The sequence below is a fragment of the Triticum aestivum genome, chromosome 5B (assembly GCF_018294505.1).
Source record: "Triticum aestivum cultivar Chinese Spring chromosome 5B, IWGSC CS RefSeq v2.1, whole genome shotgun sequence".
Classification (NCBI taxonomy): Eukaryota; Viridiplantae; Streptophyta; class Magnoliopsida; order Poales; family Poaceae; genus Triticum; species Triticum aestivum.
In genome coordinates, this window is record NC_057807.1 from 238,178,815 (window position 1) to 238,188,766 (window position 9,952).

Here is a 9,952-nt window from a genome sequence, read left to right on the forward strand (position 1 = left end):
CTGACGGTGCTGTTCCTCCCCCAAGGCCTCACATAATGGGGTTGTCTTACAACCGAGACATGGAGTTGGTCTCTGTTCGCTGGCTGTCCTGGTACCACCCACTGGTCCGGGACCGCAATATGACTATCATGTGCAGCAGAGACCACCAGTGCAGAATCCTAAGCCAAGACTGCCAAGACTTCCAGGTCCTGCTACATCTCCTGGATCATTCAGTGTCAATAGCTTCAGAGCGCACAACACCTTCTTTGACAGTGATAATAATCCCTACTCAAAGCCAAGGATCTAATCAGATCGTTTCTGGAGCCACCAACAGTGCAACTACTACTCTTTTGTTCTCTACAACCAAGAGCGAATCTTCCCTCACATGTGCCTTAATTGTGAAGCTATGGCTGGGCTCCCTTGTCTTGAGGAAGCTACGGATTGCTTTTGTGATGCTAGTCTTCTGGAATTCGCCACAGCCAAAGAGCACTGGAAAGAAGAGCTTCTACTGCAGTTCTATGCTACTCTTCACATCCGTGGATACAACAGGGATCTGAAGACATGGAACCTTGAGTGGATGACAGGTGATGCACACCATGAAGCCAAAGCTCAGGACATCACATCATTGAGCTTACCTCCCTGCCCACTCCAAGTGACTTGTATGAGCCTGGTTGTCAGCGCCACACAGAAGAACTACATAGCATTTTTCAGCAGCCTGAACCCAATATGAGTCAGATGCTCAGCATGATGAAGCCATTGCCTCGTGATGCAGAATATCCAAAGGAATTCTTTGTCCAGGAACTTGAGTACTTGCCTCGCACAGTGTATCATATTCTGAGGCGTACTCTCTGGCCAATCAAGGGACATTCTTCTGCAGCCAAACTTGAAGGCGCCATGAAGACTTTGGTTTTCTATATTGTCAACGGCATGAAGTTCAACTCCCATGATTTCTAAATTAGACAGCTTGCTGCATATGGGTTTGATCTTTTTGGCTTGAAGTTTTACGCTCCATGGGTGATGCACCTAATCAAGCTCCATTCAACTGTCAACTAGGAGCCTTCTACGCGTAACCATCTAGTTTTCTTTCCTGAGGTTGACACGTCTGTTGAAGCCATCTACCGTGAGCCTGCCAATGAGCCAATATATCTTCACAATGCTGATCACCAAAGCTTCACGCAGCCAATTGAAGGAGTCCATGTTCCGAATGCTGCTGTTCGTGCTTATCCGCTTGCTGGCAATGTGCGTCTGCCTCATCATGCTAATATTGAAGCCACTGCCAGTACTGTCTCTCAACGGCCTCGAAAGCTCTCTCTAGTCCTCAATGATCGAGAACTACTTGTGGCTTTACATCAGAAGCAGGACAAGCACCATGACTGGCTTAAGCGTCAATGCGTAGTATCTTGGTGGATGTCAATCGCATTCGCAATTTGGCTACCAAGAACTTTTTTGTTGCCCATGAGAATGCTAGGCGGTCTTGGAAGAGCCTCAGTCTGCTATGTTCTGAAGATGATCTTCAAGCAGATGGCTTCACCAAAAGATTCAAGTTTGACTCCAGGCCTCCTCCAAATGCAAGCTGGCCCATACCCCCTCTCTTGAAGACTCTGAGTATTCATCTTCGGCTGCAACTGTTGTTGCCAATGTCGTCGATGAAGAAGACGACGCCACTTCACCAACCATGTCTGCACTGCATATTGACTCTGCACCAGGCCCCTCTGCACCACCAAACTCCAGCAACGACCCTGCTCCTCCATCTGCTCCTTCTGGGAACAAGTAGACGCTCTATGTCTTCAAACCTTTTTGGTCATTACTAACAAAAGGGGGAGAAGCATATGAGTTGATAGTTTTCAAGCGGGTCCTTATGGGTGGCTACATTATTTTTGCTGAGCCTTACAACTATCCTCTTTTGATACATTTGGTTCTCTGAGTTGTAACACTTAAACTTGATGGTCGTCTGCTACTTTATCTGCTATTTTGTGATGCGATGATAAATCCCGCAAGAAGTCATTCTGCACACGTCCATTTTTCATTATGCATATCATTATCTTCTCTACTTGCTTATATGCATAACGCATTGTCTTCACACTTTGACGATGGCCTCCACAAAGCAAAACCTGCCATGTGCATTTGCATTCAAACGCAAGTCATCTATATGCACATCTTCAGGGGGAGCCTCGTCTTATGTATGAAGACAATACTCGCAACACTAACTTTCACATACTTTTATCCCTATTGAAAACTTCAACCTGTTTGTCATCAATCACCAAAAAAGGGGAGATTGTAAGTGCATCTAGTGCCACCCTTAGTTTGTCTTGGAGTATTGACGATAAACTTGGTTGAGGGACTAATGTGTTTGTGAGAATTGCAGGATAACATAGGTAGTAGTCCCATATTGATTCGGTTTACCTACCAGAGATGACCCCTAAAAATGTGTGAAAACATTGAAGACAATGGTGGTCTGTGAAGACATTCACATTGAAGACTATGACAGGAGAAGACATCGTGTGAAGACTATGGAGTGCGAAGACATAGTTGTTTTGTAGTTCCCTTTTCTTCTTTGTTGAGTCATAGGAACCGCCGTACTGTTAAGTGGGGTCCAGGTGAACAAAGTCAGAGTGAATGATGAGATGCTCAACCAAAACCTATGTCTTCGAGCGAAGACTATGAGAGCAAATCTTATCCAGGGCTGGATGAGTCAGCTTGGCTTGTAGCCCAAGTTAAGCTACCGCGTGTGTTTGAAATCTGACCATTGGACATGTGTCAGTTCCTTAGTGACCCAGGGTCATTTTGGACAAATCAGGTTGGGTTGCCTCCTGGCTATAAATAGCTCACCCCCTGAGGGAGTCCTGGATTAGGGGGTATCCGGACAGCCGGACTATATACTTTGGCCGGACTATTGGACTGTGAAGATACAAGACTCAAGACTCTGTCCCATGTCCGGATGGGACTCTCCTTTGCATGGAAGACAAGCTTGGCGGTCCGGATATTATATTTCCTTCTTTGTAACCGACTCCATGTAAACCCTAGCCCTCTCCGGTGTTTATATAAACCGGAGAGCTTAGTCCTTAGAGGGACGATCACAATCATAATCATCGTAGGCTAGCTTCTAGGGTTTAGCCTCTACGATCTCGTGGTAGATCAACTCTTGTAACACCCATATCATCAATATCAATCAAGCTGGAACTAGGGTTTTACCTCCATCGAGAGGGCCCGAACCTGGGTAAACATTGTGTCCCTTGCCTCCTGTTACCATCAGCCTTAGACGCACAGATCGGGACCCCTACTCGATATCCGCCGGTTTTGACACCGACATTGGTGCTTTCATTGAGAGTTCCTATGTGTGGTCGCTGCAAGGCTTGATGGCTCCTCCAATCATCAACAACACGGTCTAGGGTGAGACTTTTCTCCCCGGACAGATCTTCATGTTCGGCAGCTTCGCACTATGGGCCAATTCGCTTGGCCAACTGGAGCAGATCGACAGCTACGCCCCTGGCCACCAGGTCAGGTTCGGAAACCTGAACTACACGGTCGATATCCTCAGAGACTTGATCTTCAACGGGTTCGGGCCTGCGCCAGGAGCGCCGGACAATCACGATGAGCACGGCTTAGACCTGCTGTCGGACAATGCTTGGGATATCGCCCTTGCAGGAGCCCCGGACCTAAATCCGGAGAAGATTGCGTTGGCCAAGGACGGGTGGATGGACCCCGCCCCGCAGGATGCACACTCATCGGCGGTAGAGCCGAACACAGGCCTCACCCCCAAAGAAACCTGTGACACCGGACTCCCGGACTCGTATCCGGATGTAGGTTCCAGTCCGCGCGCTCCCGGGCCCGCCGAACCTGGTTGGGCTCCGGTAATGGAGATCACCGCTACGGATATCTTCCAGCACTCGCCCTTTGGCGATGTGCTGAACTCGTTAAAGTCTCTCTCTTTGTCAGGAGACTCTTGGCCGAACTATGCCCGGCTCGAGTGGGAAGCAGACGACGAAGGAATTCGTTGCCCACCCACCACCCACTTCATTGCCACGGTCGATGATTTAACCGACGTGCTTTACTTCGACTCCGAAGACATCGACGGTATGGACGATGATGCAGGAGAAGAACAGGAACCACCGCTCACGGGGCGGTGGACAACCACCTCGTCATATGATATATATATGGTGGACACTCCGAAGGAAACCAATGGCGATGAGGCAACGGAGGATAACCCCTCAGGGAAGAAAGCAAAGCATGGGCGTCATCGGTGCCGCTCCAAGCCCCACCACAGCAATACCGGCACAGGAGACGAAAACAATCCGGATTGTGCCGAAGATGAATACAACCCTGATCAGCCTGCCTTCGAGCAGGCCGAGCAGGAAGACGGGCAGGTCAGCCCAGACGAACAGGCGACGGATGGATATTCGGAGGAGGACAACTACATGCCCCCCTCCGAAGACGAGATTAGCCTCGGCGACGACGAGTTCGGCGTGCCTGAGGATCCCGTAGAGCAGGAGCGCTTTAAGCGCCAGCTCATGGCCACTGCAAGGAGCCTGAAAAGAAGCAGCAGCAGCTCCAAGCTGATCAAGACCTGCTCACAGACAGATGGACTGAATTCCTGGCAGCTGAGGAATATGGACTCGAGCGCCACATGGCTGACCGGCCACCTCGTGGCCAGGATAAAACGACATATCAGCCCGAATACCAGCCTGCACCCCCATGCCAATACACTACGGCCCGGGGCAATAGGCAAGACCTGCAAGATATACTGGAAAACAAAGCAGGACAGCCAAGATCGATCTACGGATCGTGGGCACGCGCCCCAACACACGACGATGATCGTCACGCCGGATACACTATGAACAAGTCTGGTCGGGCCGAATACAGCCACCCAGACTCATTCGAACTGCGTAGCCACATAGCCCAACATAGAGGCACTGCACACCCCCTCTGCTTCACTGACGAAGTGATGGATGATGAATTCCCAGAAGGGTTCAAACCCGTAAACATCGAATCATACGATGGCACAACAGACCCCGCAGTATGGATCGAATATTTCCTTCTCCACATTCACATGGCCCGCGGAGATGATCTACACGCCATCAAATATCTTCCCCTTAAGCTCAAAGGACCTGCCCGACACTGGCTAAACAGCCTGCCGACAAATTCCATTGGTAGTTGGGAAAACCTGGAAGACGCGTTCCTCGACAACTTCCAGGGCACATACGTGCGACCACCGGACGCCGATGACTTGAGCCACATTACTCAATAGCCCGGAGAGTCAGCTAGGAAATTCTGGACTCGGTTCCTAACTAAAAAGAACCAAATAGTCGATTGTCGGGATGCCGAAGCCTTGGTGGCCTTTAAGCATAATTTCTGTGATGAGTGGCTCACCCAACACCTCGGCCAAGAAAAACCCAAGTCCATGGTGGCCCTCACGACACTGATGACCCGCTTTTGCACGGGCGAGGACAGCTGGTTGGCTTGCAGTAGCACCATGCCACATTCCGGCACCTCGGATGTCCGCGACAATCACGACAAGCCACAATGCAACAGACATAAGCGACGGAACAACGGCGACAACACTGAAGACACGGCAGTCAACGCCGGATTCAGCGGATCCAAATCCGGTCAGCGGAAAAAGCCGTTCAATAGAAACAATCAGGGACCATCCAGTCTGGACCGCATACTTGAACGCTCGTGCTAAATTCATGGCACCCCGGACTAGCCAGCAAACCACACTAATAGAGACTGATGGGTGTTCAAACAGGCTGGTAAAATAAACGCCGAAAACAAGGACAAGGGGCTGCACAGCGACGATGACGAGGAGCCCCGGCATCCAAACACAGGAGGACAGAAGAAATTTCCTCCCCAGGTGAAAATGGTAAACATGATCTACGCCACCCATATTCCCAAACGGAAACGGAAGCGAGCACTACGGGACGTCTATGCGATGGAGCCAGTCGCCCCAAAATTCAACCCATGGTCAGCCTGTCCGATCACCTTTGATCATAGGGATCACCCTATCAGCATCCGTCACGACGGTTCAGCCGCATTGGTCCTAGACCCAATCATCGACGGATTCCACCTTACGCGAGTCCTTATGGATGGAGGCAGCAGCCTGAACCTGTTGTATCAGGACACAGTCCGCAAAATAGGTATCGACCCTTCGAGGATCAAGCCCACCAAAACCACCTTCAAAGGTGTAATTCCAGGAGTAGAGGCCCGTTGCACGGGCGCCATAACACTAGAAGTGGTCTTCGGATCTCCAGATAACTTCCAAAGCGAGGAGTTAATCTTTGATATCGTCCCTTTCCGTAGTGGTTATCACGCACTGCTTGGACGAACAACATTCGCTCGATTCAATGCGGTACCACACTATGCATACCTCAAGCTCAAGATGCCAGGACCTCACGGGGTCATAATAGTCAACGGAAACATGGACCACTCTCTCCGTACAGAAGAGCATACTGCAACCCTCACAGCAGAAGTACAATGCAGCCTTCTCCGGCAAACCACCAATCTGGTGACAACAAACCCGAACACCGTCAAGCGAGTTGGGAGCACCCCGCAACAGGATCGCCAGGCACGCCAAGAGCGTGACTAGCAGTCCGGCCTTCGCTCAAGCCCCATGAAAGCAGCATTCATGCCGCGCGTAGACAATTACGCACTCAAAATACCATGAGCATAGGCAGAGGCGTGATACGTCTCCAACGTATCTATAATTTTTGATTGCTCCATATTACTTTATCTATTGTTTTGGACTATAATGGGCTTTATTTTCCACTTTTATATTATTTTTGGGACTAACTATTAACCGGAGGCCCAGCCCAGAATTGCTGTTTTTTTGCCTATTTCAGTATTTCGAAGAAACAGAATATCAAACGGAGTCCAAACGGAATGAAACCTTTGGGAACGTGATCTTCTCACCGAATGTGATCCAGGAGACTTGGACCCTACTCCAAGAAGCACCAGAGGCGGTCACGAGGGTGGAGGACGTGCCCCCTAGACGCGCCCCCCTACATCGTGGGCCCCCTAACGCTCCACCGGCGTACTCCTTCCTCCCATATATACCTACGTACTCCCAATAGACCAGAGACGGAGCCAAAAACCTAATTCCACCGCCGCAACCTTCTGTATCCACGAGATCCCATCTTGGGGCCTGTTCCGGAGCTCCGCCGGAGAGGGCATCCACCACGGAGGGCTTCTACATCAACACCATAAGCCTTCTGATGAAGTGTGAGTAGTTTACTTCAGACCTTCGGGTCCATAGCTAGTAGCTAGATGGCTTCTTCTCTCTTTTTGGATCTCAATACAATGTTCTCCCCCTCTCTTGTGGAGATCTATTCGATGTAATCTTCTTTTTGCGGTGTGTTTGTTGAGACCGATGAATTGTGGGTTTATGATCCAGCTTATCTATGAATAATATTTGAATCTTCTCTAAATTCTTTTATGTATGATTGAGTTATCTTTGCCAGTCTCTTTGAATTATCCGTTTGGTTTGGCCAACTAGATTGGTAGTTCTTGCAATGGGAGAAGTGCATGGCTTTGGGTTCAATCTTGCGGTGTCCTTACCCAATGACAGAAAGGGTTGCAAGGCATGTATTGTATTGTTGCCATCGAGGATAACAAGATGGGGTATTTATCATATTGCATGAATTTATTCCTCTACATCATGTCATCTTGCTTAAGGCGTTACTCTGTTTTTAACTTAATACTCTAGATGCATGCTGGATAGCGGTCGATGAGTGGAGTAATAGTAGTAGATGTAGAATCGTTTCGATCTACTTGTCACGGACGTGATGCCTATATACATGATCATACCTAGATAACCTCATAGCTATGCTCAATTCTATCAATTGCTCAACAGTAATTTGTTCACCCACTGTAGAATATTTATGCTCTTGAGAAAAGCCACTAGTGAAAACTATGGCCCCCGGGTCTATTCTCATCATATCAATCTCCATCACTTTATTTACTTGCTTTGCTTTTACTTTTTACTTTGCATCTTTATACCAAAAATATTATCTCTATTAGATCTCACTCTCGTAAGTGACCGTGAAGGGATTGACAACCCCTAATCGCGTTGGTTGCGAGTAGCTATCGTTTTGTGCAGGTACGAGGGACTTGCGCGTGACCTCCTACTGGATTGATACCTTGGTTCTCAAAAACTGAGGGAAATACTTACGCTACTGTGCTGCATCATCCTCTCCTCTTTGGGGAAAACCAAAGCAAGCTCGAGACGTAGCAAGAAGTATTTCTGGCGCCGTTGCCGGGGAGGCTTACGCAAAAGTCAACATACCAAGCACCCATCACAACCCCTATCTCTCGCATTACATTATTTGCCATTTGCCTCTCGTTTTCCTCTCCCCCACTTCACCCTTGCCGTTTTATTCGCCCTCTCTTTCCCAATCTCCTCCTTCTTTCCCTTTTGTTTGCTTTCTTCCGCCTTACTTTTTTTGCCGCTATGCCTGAAATTGGGGAGATTATCGTCGATATGGACAACAATGATAATACAGAAAATCCCGAGGCTCCGGCCGATGAACCTCCTATCTTGCATACCAAAAAGTTTCGAATCGGTAGTGGTAACATCATTGGCAAAGGCGTTATTCAAGATTTCTTTACTTGTGCCGGTGCTTTACCTTCCATGGGCTGTTCTATCCTTCATAGAACTAGTAGCCTTGCGGATTCTATAGCTATGCTTGTGGTTGAACTTGAAAGACAATTTATGCATATGCACCCTTGCATACAGAGAATTTTCTTGGAATTCTCTAATATTGAGCACTCTTCTATTAAGCGTGCTGTTACTATCTTTTTGGCTCATGAATTTAGATTTATCATAAGAGAAGCCAAATAAATCTTTGCGCACTATAGGGTGGACGCCGGTCGTCCACCCATAAAAGAAATCCTCTATGATCAAGAGGAAATTAGACGTTTTCAATCTTCGGACTATGTCGCTTTCAATGAAAACCTTAGAAAAAAGGTCCCTATCAATGTCTTAGTTGATTGCATTAACGAGCTTAATAATGATTTTTCCCTTAGAAATAATGAGCTAGGATACTCTCTCTAGTATAAGCTCACAAGATTTTGCCAAAAGAATGCTTTCAGTGATGAAATAGTTGTGCACTATGAAGGGCCAAGGGAGGAACCCGTTCGTCCCGTGATTGATCTTGGGGATTTTTGTCCCGCTAAATTTAGACCTTTTGATTATTTTTGCTTGCCTCAAAGGAAACTTGCTGCCGAACGTAGGGAATACGAGATGAGCTTTTAAGATCTATCTTATTATTACGGTACAACCTAAATCTATCCTTGCTTTTATGGCTAGGTAAGGGCGTTAAACGATAGCGCTTGTTGGGAGGCAACCCAATTTTATTTTGTGTTTTTTGTTTTTGCTTCTGGTTAGGAATAAATAATCCATCTAGGTTTTATATTTTAATTAGTGTTTGTGCCAAGTTAAACCTATTAGATCTCCTTGGGAGATAGTTATTTGATCTTGCTGTAATTTCCAGAATCTTTGCGCTCAGTAACCGAATTGTTAAAAATCACAGGAACGTGATTTTGCGTTGATTCTTTTTGCTGCTGATCAATAGACAAATTGCCCAGGTCGTCTAATTTTGGTGGAATTGTTTGGGTCCCAGAAGTTTGCGTTAGTTACAGATTACTACAGATTGTTCTGTTTTTGACAGATTCTGTTTTGCGTGTGTTGTTTGCTTATTTTGATGAATCTATGGGTAGTAAAATAGTTTATAACCCATAGAGAAGTTGGAATATAGTAGGTTTAACACCAATATAAATAAAGAATGAGTTCATTACAGTACCTTAAAGTAGTCTTTTGTTTTCTTTCTCTAACGGAGCTCACGAGATTTCTATTGAGTTTTGTGTTGTGAAGTTTTCAAGTTTTGGGTGAATTCTTTTGATGGATTATGGAACAAGGAGTGGCAAGAGCCTAAGCTTGGGGATGCCCATGGCACCCCCAAGATAATCCAAGGACACCAAAAAG